The 17632-nt window shown below is 38.2% G+C and overlaps 1 protein-coding gene across 7 annotated transcripts in view; it reads right to left on the reverse strand.

Moving 5' to 3' along the window:
- CTNND2 (catenin delta 2) overlaps positions 1-17632 on the reverse strand; it is a 930830-nt gene that overhangs the window by 618291 nt on the left and 294907 nt on the right. Inside the window, exon 1 of one of the 7 annotated variants that reach the window (XM_060295661.1) lies at positions 3893-4108. The exons of 5 other annotated variants lie outside the window; for them this stretch is intronic. The gene's annotated coding sequence lies outside the window, so the exon portion shown is untranslated. Of the gene's footprint in view, positions 1-3810; positions 4109-17632 lie in introns of those variants that run through there. One more of the 7 variants, XM_060295660.1, reaches the window with a different exon arrangement.

The raw sequence follows: 17632 nt of genomic DNA on the forward strand, positions 1-17632 counted from the left end.
ATTATGAATCTGCTTCTTGTTATTTGACTGCTTTCACATTTAAGCTACAATAATAGGTTGCAAGTGATGACTTGCAACATCCTCTACTTTATTTTTAAAAATCTGAAACAACAATAAAGTAGAAAGCTATATATTTGGTGTCATCCCTCGGTATCCTCGAGGAATTGGTCCCGGAACACCCAGTGGATATCAAAGTCCACAGAGGTTCAAGTTCCTTATATAAAAAGTAGTCCCATATAACCTGTGTATATTCTCCTACACACATTCAACCATCTCTAGATAACATATAATACCTAATACAATGTAAATGCTATGTAACAATAAATAGTTGTGAATACAATGTAAATTCTTTGTCAATAGTTGCCAGGGCACAGCAAATTTGTTTTGCTTTTTGGAACTTTCTGGAATTACTTTTTCCCAACTATTTCGATCTGCAGTTGGTTGAACTGTGGATGCGGGACCCACCAATACAAAGAAGCAACTACATTCAGATCTTCATTTGTTCATTCAGTAAAGAAAAGGCAGCCATGGGTCTAGGTGCTAGGAAAGCATCAATGAAAAAATCAGACAAAAATCCCTGTCTTTGTGGAGCGTACAATCTAGTGGAGAAAATGAACATTGAACAAAACGGACAGGTGGATTACATAGAGCCCCGTCTTTGGTAAAGGCGATGGAGAATAACAATTCAGGAAGAGATGGGGAGGGAATTTAAGTAGTTATCAAGAATGAACTCATTGACAAGGTGACAGCTGAGCAAAGATCTGAAAGAGCTGATGGAGTGAGGCAACGTGTCTACCTGGGCTGGATTTGGGGTGGAGGGAGGCTGTTGTCGGGTTTTAAGCAGAGGTAAAGGGCAAATGCACAGGCCCTGTGCTGTGGGCGCCCTCCAGGAGAAGCAAGGAGTTTTGTACGAGGGAGCCAAGTAAACAAGAGGCGAGACTCCGAGGAGATGCAGGGGAGACAGGGGCAGCAGGCAGCAGACCACAGAGGGGCTTGCCCACCACTGCGTGGCCTTTGACTTCTACTCTACATAGAGCAGTAACATGATAGGATTTACATTTTCATAGGATATCTCTGACTGCTATACAGAAATGATCTTCATAGTCATTCATTTACAGTCATTTTCTACAAGTCACTTAACCTTTTTCATCTCAGGTTGGGAGGATCAAATAAACATATTTTAACGTGCTGTATAAACCTGAGTGATGTTTCATGGTCTCCTTGGCCACACCTCCATGAGAGCATGAGTCTACTGCATGACAGTTACTAGTTCTCACATCTGCATCCCCACCAGATTTTTCAGTTCTTGGAACCTCGAAAATACCTCTTTCCATTTTTGTACCTGGCATCTGATGCAATGTTTAGCACCTAAAAGGGACTCAACAAAGATTTGGTGAATAGAAGGTATTGTGAAATACAAGAATTATAAAAGAGCTATAAAGCAGAATTCTAAATCAGAATTCACATGTTAATAAGCTACTTGTAGAAACACAAACCCAAATCTTTGTTCCAAAACCATTCCAACAGGAACTGTTGGTCAGATTTATTCACTGTAATTCTGCAACTTGACAATATAATCAGCTGAGTTGGACTGAATCTGGAATCTCCTGGGTAAATGTGAAAATATTTTTCTTAATTGTGTGCATAAAACTTAAGAGTGAAATAGCCCAGAAAGGATTTTGCCATTTGGCATTTGGAAATCATCAGAATGCCTATTTTTTTAAAATCATATTTTGTTTGACTCTCTGCTTATGTTTCAGGATGTCACCTAAAGGACCTATTTAAGTGTGTTTTCAGATATATCCACATGATATAAATACCTGGATTTTAAAAAGAAGTTACTTAAAAATAGTTTAAATGTCCTTCCCATAAAAATATTTATACTTGGCAATGTGGGGTAATAGCATCTCTGCATGTCAGTTAACTTTTTGTTTTTTGAAAAACTATTTGGGGCTTCCCTGGTGGCGCAGTGGTTGAGAGTCCGCCTGCCGATGCAGGGGACACGGGTTTGTGCCCCGGTCTGGGAGGATCCCCCATGCCGCGAAGCGGCTGGGCCCGTGAGCCATGGTCGCTGAGCCTGTGCGGCCGGAGCCTGAGCTCCGCAACGGGAGAGGCCACAACAGTGAGAGGCCCGCATACGGCAAAAAAAAAAAAAAAAAAGAAAGAAACTATTTGGATAAAATGCATATACTGTGCTCTATGGTTTAAAGATTTAATGTCATTTGTACCCATCAGACTGATGTTACCCAAAGTGAGTACCTAGGCACTATATTCCTGAAGTGAAGCTTAACAGTCATTTACCTTTATATATAGGCAGTATTATTAAATAAGTCAATATATGGAAAATCTTTCAAAGATCAAAGTTTTCTTAAGACATTATCCTCAATCTATACCATTGAGGTTTACTTCCATTCCTTAAAAATGAAAAGATTTCTTAGCCTTAATATGATTAACATATACTTTTAACTTTAATTAAATGAAATATTTATTAAGAGGTACCCCCAGAGTATATGCAAGCCTTCCTTTGTTAGCTTCTTTAAAATAAAATTTATCCATGCTAGGCAATTAAAATACTAAAACATGTAACAATATGTATCTGATAAAAATAAATCATTCCTTTATGTCAACATGGTCATTATTTGTACTTAGTATTTGAGTTACAAAGTCATTCAAGTTTCAAATAATACTAATCATGTAGAATTGTTAATTTGTGATTGTCATAAGCTGAGAGTCATTCTCTGTTGCTATTATCATCCATTTGGAAACGCTCTAAAGATAAAAACCTAAAGACTTTATGAGGCATTCCATCTTACTATACTCACAATTCTACAATGTACATCTCTCCTACAAATATACAGTCTGATATACAACACCCACAGACGGTCATCTTGTTAAATTGCCAGCATTCTGAAATTGTTTCTTTAATCCCTTGAGTATCACAAATATTCTAACTCTAGCAGCAACACAGGTAAAATCTATGAAGTCATTGTAAATTTGGTCAATGATTCTCTCAATGAGTTATCTGGATAAAAGCAATCTGGGAACATTTCTATGGTAAAGGTTTTCTATAATTATGGGATGACTGCAACCCATTTACACCTGCACCATTTAGAACGATCAAAACATGTAATTATTGTATTCTAGTTCCAATATAAGCTCATCATTGAGAACTAAATTATCCCTATAAGAAAGGGATCAAATTACCTCTATAAGAAAGGGTATGCAATGCAACAAGTTAGCTGCCCAGTATACTGAATTTTTAGTTACCTTATATAGTGTCAGTGTTTGGGTGATTTTTATGCCTTTACTCTCTATGAGTAATTTCTTTCTGGGTGAGGTTATTCATTTAATGCTGTACCGAAAGGGAAAAAGAAAAGACCCATAATTTCCAAATTAGCTTTTAATTACTAGATAATTCGCACTTAATTATACATGGCTACTTACACGGACAACCTGTAACTTTCATAAAATCTAAAGTATGTATCTACGGCACACCAAGTTTTACTAAAAACGATTATTAAACAGTTACAATGGTTAGTTGAAAGGGAAATGGCACATCGATCCTTACAACTGCTTTCTGTTTAATTTGGTATTTGGTAGTTTGGTATTTAATTTTCTTTTACAATTTCAACATTAATACTCTGAACACACTGACAACTGTGAAGCCAGAAATAAATTCTAACCATGTTTTCTACACAGAACTCTCAACCTGCAGTTTTAAAACTTTAGTTAAAACCATCACAAAAACAACATTCACAATGAAAGCATTCAAAAAACAAATACGTTTACTTTTCATTTTTTCTCTGTTACCTTTGGAAATAAATGGTCCTTAAATACCTCAAAACCGTAGTCTAGGCAAACAAGTCCACTAGCCACAAAGATGCGGGCTTACTTTTCCCTCCTTCCCAAGCAACGAGGCAGGCGGTTCCCTCCTCTCCTCCCGTCCCGCACCACGGCTACAAGGAACCCCAGAGGAGCTCAAAAATCACGAATGGCGTGGAAAAACAGCCTCAAAAAAGTCAGGACGTCAAATTATCAGAGTTTAATTTCTGCTTTCACTTGCAAATGGTTGAAGAGAAAGCAAAGCAAGAAGCATCAGAGATACCACAAGCTTAGTGGTTGCAGTCTTAAAAGAGAAAAGAATTGAGTTCAGCCAGGCACAAAGGTCTCCATGGCAACAGTGAATTTAGACCCCCATCGGCATTATTTATGCAACATTTCATCACAAAAGGACCCTCCCACTAGCCTGCCTAGCAAATTCTAGTTTTCTAATCTTCCATTGCTTTGCCCTGAATTTGTATCTGGATCCCTACCTGCATCTCAACATTGAAAAAAAAAATTCCCCACAGAATCATAAAATTATTCTCAAACTGAATCTAGACTTTGTTTCCGTGGTGAATTCAAAGGCAGGAGATAGATTCAAGATTGTTTAGAGTTCACATTCAAAGCCAGTCTAGTTATCTTTCAAAGATGGGCACTGCAACCAACACAAGTTTATTCAAATTTTTTTTATTTTTTGAAATGAGATTGTAATTCAAAAGAAATAAAAAATACGGCAAAGTGTAAGCAACCCAAAAGGCTCACAGAAAAGAGAACTTGTCTAGATGCTGACTCTGAAACTAAACTTTATATACTGATATCCACCCCCAGCTATTATAATACCTCAAACACTCCTTTGAATCTTTTACCCGATTTTTCCCATTTTAGCCATGACTTACAAACACACAAATTGAACAACGTATTTTAAACATTTTTTATTGAACAGTGTACGGAAGGGACTCAGGTCACATTTTATAGTTATACAAACTGGGGCAAGTTAAAAACAGAGATGACAGCTCAATGTAATTAGGTAACTGAGAGTATTAACAAGGTGATAACTTATTGACGAAATACTGTCTTTAATTCTAAAAGTTTATACAACTATAATTGTCAGGATAATACTTGATGGTGTTGAAAGGAAGAACTACTAGACCTCATTTGAAAAGGACTGTATTTAGTATTAGCTCAGATAAGAACCAAAGTATTAGCTCAGATAAGAACCAAACAGGTTGACTTTTTTATGGTTTATTACAACTGAAAAAAACTTTTTGTGGTTTTATTTTTTTTAATTTTTTTAATTGAAGTACAGTTGATTTACAATGTTGTGTTAGTTTCAGGTATACAGCAAAGTGACGCAGTTATATATATATATACATATATATATTTATATATATGTATATATATTGTTTTTCAGATTCTTTTCTCTTATAGGTTATTACAAAATATTGAGTATAGTTCCCTGTGCCATACAGTAGGTCCTTTTGTTGGTTATCTATTTTATATACAGTAGAAACAGTGACTTTTTAAAATTAAGTTTTGATTTTTTTTAAACAATACAAGCTTACTATTAAAAATTCAAAGAGCACATACTTTTATAAAGTAAAGGGTATTTCTTATTCCACACACCAACACCAATCCCACTCTCCCTTAATACTGTTGTATGTCCAGGCCTAAATCATGCACCTTGATCTAGGTCTTGATGGACTATGTCGTCCCTAAGACAGTTTTGCAAGAATGCTCCATGGGTGCCTGTGTTTCCTGCCAGTGCAGATTTGATAAGATTTTCTGTCACCTGCAAGATTGGTAAATATCCCTGTCCCATAAGGCCAGGAGGCTTTATTCACCTAGAATGGGGTGTTCCTGGTGCCTCCAGAGCTCAGCTCACCTCCATTTCTGTGAAGATACCCCTGAAGTCGGGCAAATCATGGCCCTACTTAGAGGTTCTCCAATGTGTGTGAATAAGTCATTCAGGTCTCTTCTGACATTGAAAACTGAAGAAGGAAATACTGGCTGAGGCTGATATTCTCAGGCTGACAGTCTCTCTTTTAAGAAAATTACTCTCCCAGGTGAGAATGATGACCACTCATACATTAGTTCCCAGCTCTGTCTCTTCCATATCTATTGCCTTCTTTTTTGTTGCTTTTATGTGTTTTTTTCTCTTTGTTTTATTTCCCCACACCAGTCCTCTTTATTTCTGCACTCTCTATTCTTGAGGCTTCAAATGTGGTTTCATTTCAGGAAATGGCTTCATTTTTTCCTATCTTTCCATGAGCGTCACCAGCTCACTGTTACTCCTTTCATGTCTTTTTTGTCTTATCATCATCTCTTTGATCTCATTTTTCCCCCATGATTTTAAATGTCTTCAGGCTATAAAAAAGAATATGGCTAACTTTCTCTTAAGTTTCCTGGGGGTAATTTTATTTTCTGGAGTTATACTTTCTCTGCCTTTTGTATATTATTGTGTTACTTTCTTCTCTTTCTGATTTTTTACTTTTTTTGATAGTGTTAACCCACTGTCTTTATTTAAACTCTTCGGTTTATTACTTATTTTTGAATTATGGTGACCTTATCTTGGCCTGACTTTTGCTTAGAAACAGATTGAGGAAGAGAGGGGTGCTGAGTATGAAGGAAGTGAAAACTAAAAATGCAGTTCTTGTAACACCCCCTCAAGATTATTCTCTCTTGTTGGAGCTTGTCCTCCTTGGGGCCTTTTGTCACTCCCATGTTCCCCCACATCTTCAGGGCTCCATGTTCCTATGAAGAATGCTGAGTCATGACCCTCCTTCCTTCCATCCATCCATCGTTCCCTCCTTCCTTCTTTTGAAATGAAATTTGCATACCGAATGAAATCTGAAAAGCGGTTTCTAAACTCTGCATACCTTCTTTATATGAGTTTGTGGCTGATTCTGTTCCCAGCATTGTTGTAAGTGGAATCGTATTTCTAATTTTTTGTATTCTTGGTTGATCTTAGTGTTTCCCGGAAAGAAGCAGAATGAGCCAAACATTGTGGAATATTCATAATAATGGTTTAAAACTATATCCTAAAAAAGCATAAATACTTGTTTTTCACAAAATTTAACCGTCATTTGTAATTTAAAATACTATCTTTGCAAACTAGGCATGGAGAGGAGTCCCCTCCATTTGATAATGAAAAAATTACAGAGTTAAATACTGAAAACATCTCCTTAAATATGAATGAAATGTCATTCACTGCTATCACCACACTTCTTAACACCATACTGGAGGTCTTAGGCAATAGAGTAAAACCAAAACGGAAATGTAAAAATACATCAATTTTCTTTAATGTACATTAGCAATAAAGAAATTAAAACAATAATCATATATATAAATATCATAGAAAAACATCCAGTGACTAGGAACATATCTGTGAAAGTGGTATAAGACCTCCACACTAAACACTACACAATGTAAGCAGCTCCTCTGCCCCTTTCCTGTTTGTTCATCCCTGTTTTCCTCAGACCTTCATCATAAAGATGAGATCACTAGGCTAGCTCCTGATTCTTGCTTTACTGAATGTACACAATGCCTTGCCTAACCTGTTGATTCCTTCCCTGGATTAGAGGAGTGAATGAAGAATTAAGTAGTTAAAGAATGTCTGACTCTACACTCCCAGGTTCCCCTTTAGTAGATCTGCAGGCAGACCATGCAGGCAAGAAAGCATCCAAAGGAAGATCAGGAGAAGTCAGCAGGTCTGCATGCAATGGAAAGATGATGAAGAATCCGACCTCCTACCTTAATGATTAACTGAGATTGTCACCCCTTTTTCCCTTTAAAAATTGTCATGGCTGAGCACAATCTTCAGAGTTGGTTTCTGGACATGAGTCCACCTTCTCCCCAGATTGCTGGCTTTTCTGAATAGAGCATCTTTCCTTTCTACTGACACTTGCCCCTCGATTATTGGCTTTTGAGCAGCAAGCTGCCTAACCTGAGTGTGGTAACAACAACACTGTTGAAATTAAAGCAGACCCAAATCATTGGAGGGAAATACCGTGTTTATGGATTGACAGATTCAATACTGTAAAGATTTCAATCTCCTTGGGTTAACTGATAGATTTAACACAATTCCAATACAGTCTCTCCTTTCAGGGAGAGGCTGAGGTAATGGATAGTGGATTCTAACATGTACATGAAAATGCAAGTTGCCAAGAAGAGCAAGTAGTCTTGAAGAAAAGAAACAAATCTGGAAGGCTGAACCTAACAGATAAGAAGGCACATTACAAAGCTGTGGCAATTAGTACCATGTGGTGTCCACGTAAGGAGAGACAGAATAGTGGAACAAGAGAGAATCTGGACACCAAGCCACACATATTCCTAATTTATGAGGCTGATGACACTGCCATGCAGTGGAAAAGATGGTGCTTTCATCTGGATATCTGTATGGTGAAAAAATGCACCTTGATTCCCATCTCAAAAATATGCAAAAATCAATTCCATGAAAAGTGCTGGTCTAGATATGAAAGATTAAACAATAAAGCTTTGAAAGTGAAATACAGAATACATGTATGACCTTACAGTAGCCAAGGCTTTCTTACACAGGACACAAAAATTGCTAACCATAAAAAGAATAAAAAAGGTATAAGTTGGGCCATATTAATTGGAGAAATCAGTTTATCAAAGACTTCACTGAAAAAGTGAAGAAGCAGTAATGGAAGAAAATATTGTATTCTGTGTATGTGTGCATGCGCATGTGTATGTATATACAAGTGTATATGTGTGTGTGTGTGTGTCTGTATACACACACACACACATATATTTCAAAATACTTGGACAAGCACTTTATAAAACAGGATATCCACATAGCCAATAAACAAATGAAAAGATGAACAACTTCATTACTCACAAGGGATATGAAATTTAAACTTTCATGGGATGTCAATACATACCCATCAGAAGGGTTAAAATAAAAAAGAGAGAGGAAAGGAAATGCCAAATATTGGCAAATATTGGGTGTTATCAGAACTTTCATAGACTGTGAGTGGGAATATAAAATGGTAACAGAAATTTGATGTCTCTCTACCTCTTTTAAAGCTCTTTTATGCATATTCTGTGTCCCAGAAATTCTTTCATATATACACTCAACAGAAATGTTCTTAAGTGCATCAGAAGACACCACCTAGGATGCTCATATCAGCAATATTAATATCAGCCCCCACTGGACACTACTGAAATGCCCAGTTACAAGAATGGATATAGTATGCTATATGTGCACAGTGAAATGCTATTTAGCAAAGAAAATAAGCCAATAACCAAATGCAGTACCGTGGTCGAGTGTTACACACATCATCTTGAGCAAGCTATACCTGATGGCATATGCTCTTTTTTGTATGTATGTTATACTTAAAAAATAAAACCCTAAGTTATCTTCAATCCCAGATATTTGGACATTATAATAGGCATGCATGAAAACAGGAATATTATTTACCTTCTAACGTGCTCGATTTTTTTAAAATACCATTTTAACCTTATAGTTTTCCAGCAATATCCTTACCAATTTTGTTTTAAAAGAAAATAAAAGATTTTTTAAGTCTTACAAAATAAAAGTAGAACCAAAGAATGAAGGACTCACTATTTGGTGTACTATCATCCGTTTTAAAATAATTCACTATGTTGTGGTTCTTTTGGGCAAATAATCCAATTTCTCAGACCACATAAAAAGAAAGAAACTGCATTTTAACATCCTGGCTATTTTTACCTACTAATACTGACAGCAGGGTAAGAAGAACAAGTAGCAATAATACAGGAATGCTTTAACATAAATAAGTGACAGACTTCGTGGTGATTTTAAATAAGTTTACTATGAATAGTTTATTGATTTATTTTGATAAAACCAGATCTCTTGAAGAGACGTTGTAAAGGCTCTTCTGGAAATTCTGGCTTTTCATTTTCTAACAATCAGCATTCCAATGGAAAACGCTAATTCTATTTATTATCCCTCCAGACTCTAAGGTATAAAATTACAAATGACTGACAGCCAAATTACTGAGTAGGCCTTCTGAGGGGCATGGTGAAGCTCTAGCACAAAGATTCTTTTGCAATTAAACAGTTGCAAGGAGTCATATTTTTAGAGCCAGTTCAGCTTTTCATTTGTAGTCTGCAGTTATCTCTGCTGTCCATGGCCAGAATGGATGGCAGGACGTGGGCGAGGAAAGAAGGGGAGGAAAGGAAGAGGAAGGAACTCAAACAAACAACGCTGGCCTTTTGCCCAGGGCGCTGGTAGTGACAACGACTCAAATAAAACCGAAACTGCCATGGCGCCTGCTGCAGCTAAACCCTGGTGACCTGGTGTGGGACACACTCAGAAGTAGGCCTGTCCGTACTCAGAGGCTGGAAATACATACCTTCACACACCAGCTCATATTCGTGAATCGGTGTAAATTTGAACCCTCTAACTAGGAGTGTAGGATCTTTATACTAAATCCCATTAACAAAACATACTTTGGTTCTCATTTGCCCTATTGGGGCAAATGCCCTCTTATGTGTGACCTTTTACACTGAGCAAGACACTTGCCTTCCTTCACTCTTTGCCTAAAATTAAAGCTCATACAATGATGGACTAAGACAGAAGGATTTCAGGGCTCTCCTCTGGTATGGAATTAAGTTCACTGTATTCAAAGCACTCTTGGTTTCTCACATAGAATGTGTACTGACCATCCGGTTATAGTTCAGCAAACCCCTGGCATCCCTGATGTTGTACACTGTCAATCCATGAAATTCATATAAATTTATATTTTAGGCATAAACAAAGCCTGAACACAGGAATCTCCAGTTACTGAACACATGCTTGCAAAGACTGCAAGAGAATGAATTTAGAACACAATCTTTTTCATGCATTAATTAATTAGAGGTAGAAACACATCTGCTCTATAGACTACTCCTAAAACGCCACAATGCAACCGTTTTACAATGAGTATACATGCTTTCCAAATACTAGTAATAACAAAAGCAGAATTCCTCATTTTTAAAGTTCTCTCTCTCTCTGTCTCTCACACAAGCCTGCACATAGACACACACACACACACACACACACACACACACACACACACAAACATACTCCTTGGCAGAATGATGCAACATTTTAAATTTCCTTATGGCAGAACGCAGATGGAAAATGTCTATCTTATTTTACCCTTTTTCATATCTCAAGCATATATCTGAGGCACTATCTCCTAAGAAATAACTCAATTTCCCTGACTACTAAAGATTATTGGGTCTTCATCTCCCAGTATTAAAAGTAGCTTTTGTTTTGATTTTTTGCATAATTAGCTCATGCCTTTATGTGATATTCTTTAACATTTCTGTAAAGTGGTGATCGTGAATAATACTCTCTCAAAACACAGTGAGCCCTGTCCCTTTGGCCACAGTTAGGTATGATGTCACTGCCCTAGGCCGAGGCACCTCAGGAATACCAATAAGAAAACGCACATGACTAAGCATTTTAAGTTCTTCCCACAATGTGTCTGGCTAAGACACAAGCCAAAGGGAATACTTTAAAAATAGTTCTTTGCAAAAAAAAAAACACTAGAGTTCAAAGAAATCAGAAGGATGTGTTTTTAAAAAAATGAGGAAATTCTTGAAAACATACATTTCAATACATCAAGTCATAACTCTAAGTATTTTGTTATAATTATTCCCTGTAGAAGATATTCATCCTCCTTGGGTATTAGCACGATTTTTTACATTTAGCCTGGAACATTCTGTCCTCTCACTTCTAAGATTTAACTGTGTGGGAAGTTAAGATACAGAGGACAGTGGCTACTGGGACTTCTGTCATGGAGATGCGGATTACACATGGATGAACAGGCTCAATATGGCTGGTGTTCCTTTAACTTTAGGACTCTAGTGTCCTTTTTGTGCTTTTTATTTGTTTCTCTGAAGTTTGTTTTTTTTTTTTTTTAACTGAGAGCAATATTTAAATATTTCCTCAGCAATCTTTCACTATAATCTGAATTATAGTGTATTTGTTCCATTTCTTCTTGGATGCCTGAGAACACTCTGTAAGTTCATTCTTTGCCCTATGGTGGGCTTGGATGTGTGTGGGGCAGGGCAGGGAGCTAGCCTACACAAGTCCACACTGATCTTTTTTTTTTTTTTTTTTTTTTGCGGTACGCGGGAGCAACAGGCTCCGGACGCGCAGGCTCAGCAGCGATAGCTCACGGGCCCAGCCGCTCGCGGCATGTGGGATCTTCCCGGACGGGGGCACGAACCCATGTCCCCTGCATCGGCAGGCGGACTCTCAACCACTGCGCCACCAGGGAAGCCCATGTGCTTCCCTTAATTCACAATCGAGCACTCTGGACTGGGGCATATTTTAAAAAATAATGAAGATGAGAAAAGCTGGCCTTTTATTGGGTAGGTAACTCACCACTGGACAACAAGGAGGGCTCGCTTCCCACAGCCCTGTAACTGCCTCAGTCCATATCCTCGTGGGGTAAGGAAGAGTTGTCTTTTTTGTTGTAATAAAAAGCCATTTAAGCACAGAGTGGAATTTTACCATTGTTTCTGCACACATTTAAATGGAACAAGTTAAATCTCATTTTATCGATGAGAAAAGAGATTGAGAAAGATTAAAAAATTTGCCCCAACTCACACAGATTTTAAGTAATGAAACCTGTGTATAAACTTGAGCAGTTTGACTTCAGAACTGGTGTTATTAACCACGACGATACCTATCACTATTTGCAAAGGTTTAAGTTTGTCTCCTAGAGTATTGCCCCCAAACCACAACAGCATCATGTTCTTATGGGGTTTGCACAGCAATGAAGAATTGGATTATCCATCTCCCTACCCCCTACCAAGGAAGAAGGCTCTGATGAGGAGAAATTCCAGCCCCCAAGAATCAGCCACATTCCTGAGGGAGCTACCCCCCATCCAGTCTACCTACTAAGTAATCCTTCACCAAGAGGGTTTTGTGGACCATTTCAAAGGTCATTAAGATCAATATTGTATACAGAAATTTAAATATCTCTTATTCTCTTACATTTGAATGACTTAGCTGTACTTCTTTAAGTGAAAGGAAACACATTTCAATTTCTCCTTTATTAGCCTCCTAGGGGATGGTTTAAAGATAAGGAGAGAGAAGAAGTGTCTATTACTTATAGCCTTTTCATATATGGATTGAAGACCAAGAGCTGAAAAAAACATATCTTCACTCACCATGAAAATTTATGAGTGGTACAGGACTTAACCAAAACATTTTATCAATAAAGGCAAGTGTAAAAATGTTAATATTCATTAAAGTTAATATTCACTAAGGACTGGCTTATAAATATCAAAGGTAAGTACAGTGCCTGTAATAACAACTAAAATGGGCATGGAAATCTGCTTTAGTAGATCATGAAACCACAGGGGTATTTTCTGGAAAACTGAAAGAAACAGTGTTAAACGAGAAAAGTTACTTATCATGGCAAGTTTTATCTCAAACAGGTATTTTATTTCTAACAGATTTTTTTTGGAAGCTTGTGTCTTCTAGAACTTTTTTGTAGGTATCAGCATATCTGAGTACTTATTTAATGACATTTTTGCAATTTGTTTTCATTATCCCCAATCATGAATGGAATCTTGAACTTGCCAACAACAGTTTTTACCAGATACAGTGTTTTTCCCCAAAGTGTGATATCCATGGCTGTCAAAGGATTTTTTGCTTTTTGTTTTATTTTTGCTAGTTCCTAAAACCCAAAAAGGCTGGAAGCCCTACTTACCTATGAGGTTGGTGTGGATCAAATGTGAGAATTATTCCTGGGAGTACGATTCAGTGACGAATCAGAGCAACGGAAAAGGGTTTAATGAAATATAATTTAGCCTTTCTATTGAGGTTCATAAAGCCACGAGGTTTATTGTTTTGATGAGAAATGGCACGTGGATATGACTACCCAGTCTCTTAAGGGTCTTATTATATATATGCATGGGAGTCTCAAAGGAATCTCAAAGAGCTTCTTCTGACATGCTGATCGCATTCTCTTGCAATTGAATGGATACTTGAGTTACGTGCTGAGGATTCCAAAGTTAGAAGTGGCTCAAAAATGCATCAACTTGCTACTTCCTTCCTACTTTCAGGAAATCCCAAATATTGGGACCATAAATGTTCATTATCCAACACTGACACACGGATATAAATATGAATCCGAGGGTAAATGACTCATGATCAAAATATGTGACTCAGGGGTTTCCCTGGTGGCGCAGTGGTTGAGAGTCCGCCTGCCGATGCAGGGGACATGGGTTTGTGCCCTGGTCCAGGAAGATCCCACATGCCGCGGAGTAGCTGGGCCCGTGAGCCGTGGCCGCTAAGCCTGCACGTCCGGAGCCTGTGCTCCGCAACGGAAGAGGCCACAACAGTGAGAGGCCCGCGTACAGCAAAAAAAAAAAAAAAGAGGCCACCTACTCTTGCAATATGAAAGTTGTCAATTCTAGTTTTAAAATAGATTCAAAGAATACAAATTTACCATGAACCATACCATGTAACAAACATAATTAGTTATCCCCATTATAACTGTAAATGTCACAGCTGCAGCAGCTGATGGTTTTCAACTTTGCTACCCTTTGTTGGTATTACTGTTAGGACTTCATGTGCTGCCTTAGGACTCCTGAAAAACCTTGCCTGATCTTAAGTAACCAAGATTACCTGCCAGTACCTGCTTTGAAATAGACTGGATTCCCAAAGGAATCCATGGTTAATGGCTAATTACAGAGGTCCTGCATTCCACTTCATAATCATATGATTTTATTTTATTTTCTTCTTTTATTATTATTTTCTTATTGAAGTATGGTTGATTTACATAATCACATGATTTTAATGTAAAATATAAAATCCAGGAAGATTATTTTCCCTAAAAATAAAAGCCAATGTAGACGGAGGTTGAGTTTACGATAGATGACAAGTATTGTAGAGAAGTCTATTACATAGCTCAATAAAGTTGAGAAATCTCTCAATTTGAGAAGGCTCTTGTTTTGATTTTCATTCATTTATTCGTTCATTCATTCATTCATTCAACAAATAGTTATTAAACATCTGTTTTGCTCCAGGCTCTATTCTGAAGGGTGGTAAAATACACAGAGTGGCTCCACCCTCACACAGCTTACAGTTCACCTTTTCTTTTTTTTTTCTTTTGTGGCACGCGGGCCTCTCACTGTTGTGGCCCCTCCCATTGAGGAGCACAGGCACCGGATGCGCAGACTCAGCGGCCATGGCTCACGGGCCCAGCCGCTCCGCGGCATGTGGGATCTTCCCGGACCGGGGCACGAACCCGCGTCCCCTGCATCGGCAGGCGGACTCTCAACCACTGCGCCACCAGGGAAGCCCAAGCTACAAGTTTTGGGGGGTCAAGGACTTGCCTAACACATACAGTGTCTAAAGGGAACTCCTCATCAGGAAAAGGAGAGGGCACCCAGCACTGCAACAGCCTCACATGCTATGGAATGAAGGTACACATAAGAAAGCAACCTAAATTCTACAGGGAAACAAACATGTGGAACAATCCCAATGTCAGTGTGCTGTAGGAGCTGAAGATTTGGCACTAAGGAAACAGATCAGGTTCTCACATTCTAACAGAGAATCACAGACAATTCACACCCACCATACATGACAAAGATGGCTTCTTGCAGGGATAAGAAAGAAGTCTGGTGAAGTGACCAAGACTTCACAGGAGTAAACAGGGCCTTGTAGAGCATTTTAAGGTTTGGATCTTACGCTAAAGGGAGCCATTGGAGGGATCTAAGTGACATGATGTGACAGGCATTGTTTTACTTTTTTGTTTTGCTTTAATTTTTATTGGCGTATAGTTGATTTACAATGTTGTGTTAGTTTCAGGTGTACAGCAAAGTGAATCAGTTATACGTATACATATATCCACTCATTTTTTAGATTCTTTTCCCATATAGGCCGTTACAGAGTATTGAGTAGAGATCCCTGTGCTCTACCATAGGTCCTTGTTGGTTATCTAGGCATTGTTTTTAAAAAGATCGACTTACTATATTAAGTTAATGTGAAACCACCTGGTATAATACAAGTTATGAAGAAAGAGTCCTGTTTGGATCTGATAAACCATGATTCATAGAAATCATGTAGGGTGACCAGTGAGGAGGATATGATGATAATCCAGAAAAAGTAACGGTGGTTGGGAATATGGTTACTGTGATGAAAGGAGAAAAGCAAAACTGTCCTGAAATGGAGCAAACAGGACATGGGAGCTGTAAAAAGGAGAATTCTAAAGGGTCGCTCTCCCCGCAAGATGCCTGTGCTCTGGTTATTGAAACAGTCATTGAAATTCCACCAAGGAGCGCCTTTGAAGATAAACTTAAAGTTACACAGGAGTTGACCTAAAAATATGGAGATTATCCTGCATCCAGGTTGGTCCAATTTAATCACATGAGCGACTAAAAGTCTAGAATTTTCTCCAGCTAGAGCCAGAGAGATAAAATAGAGGACGCAAGAGATGAGGCAGAGAACAGGTCAGAGAGATTCAAAGCCACTGCTGCTGGCTCTGAAGATGAAGAAAGGGAGTCACAAGCCACGGAATACAGGTGGGCTCTAGAAGCAGAGAATGGCTCTCGGCCACCAGCCAGCAGAGAAATGGAAACCTCAATGCTAGGACTGCATGCAAGTGAATTTGACCAACAACTTGAATAAACTTAGAAGCAGTTTATTCTTCCCAGTACCTCCAGAAAGGAATGCAACACCGCTGACACCTTAATTTTAGCCCAGTGAGACACATGGTGGACTACAACAGTGGGATAAACGTGTATCCTTTTCAGCCACTAAGTTGTGGTAATTTGATACAGCAGCAGTATGAAACTACTACAGCAATGGAATAGATATAAGAAAGGAATAAGGAAAAGAGACATGTCAGGATGACTTAGCTCTTTGGGCAGAATTTAGGGGAATAGAAGAATCATTCACTGAGGTGGAAAAGAATGATGGAAGAACATTAGAGGATGGAGATAGAAAACAAAAATTTGTTTTGAACATGTTAAGCTGGAAATGTCTACCATTCATCCAGTTGGAGGTGATAAGAAAGCAGGCAGAAATACACATTTGGAGCATAGAGAAGTGGTCAGGGCAGGAGATGTACACTGGCTTCACAGATGTGTTATAAATATATAAATGGGGCTACGTGTGTGTTCCTAGGGATATACGTATATAGATAAAATTAGAAAATCCTCAAGATTTTTCACTAAAAATGTCTAAGGAAAATAACCAATGTTAGGGAGGAAAGGAGATTACATACCTTTACGTGTTGAATTGTGTCTCTCCCAAAAAAACATATTGGCATCCTAGTGCCCAGAACATGTGGATGTGATCACAACTGGTTTTAGCATCTTTAAAGATAAAATCAAGTTAAAATGAAGTCATTAGGGTGGCCCCTAATCCAAAATGACTTGTGTCCTTATGAAAAGGGGAAATTTGGACAGAGACATGCACAGAGGGGAAACATCATTGAAGATAAAGGCAGATACCAGGGTGATGCTTCCTCAAGGCAAGGGACACCAAAGATGGCCAGCAAAGCACCAGAAGTCTGGGAAGATCATGGACCAGATTCCCTCTTCCAACCTCAGAAGGAAGCAACACCTTGACCTTAGGTCTTTAGTCTACAGAATACAGAGACAATACATTTCTGTTGTTTAAGCCACCGAGTTGGTGGGACCTTGTTACAGCAGCCCTAACTAACTAAATCACACACTTAATATTGCAAAGTTGACCCCTGAGGTAGCTGCATAGATATATTTTGAGATGTATTTTGAGTACAGTCTCTCTATATAAAATTGGCATATATAAAATTATCACCCATTTTAAAATAAA

Source organism: Globicephala melas, chromosome 3 (genome assembly GCF_963455315.2).
Source record: "Globicephala melas chromosome 3, mGloMel1.2, whole genome shotgun sequence".
NCBI lineage: Eukaryota > Metazoa > Chordata > Mammalia > Artiodactyla > Delphinidae > Globicephala > Globicephala melas.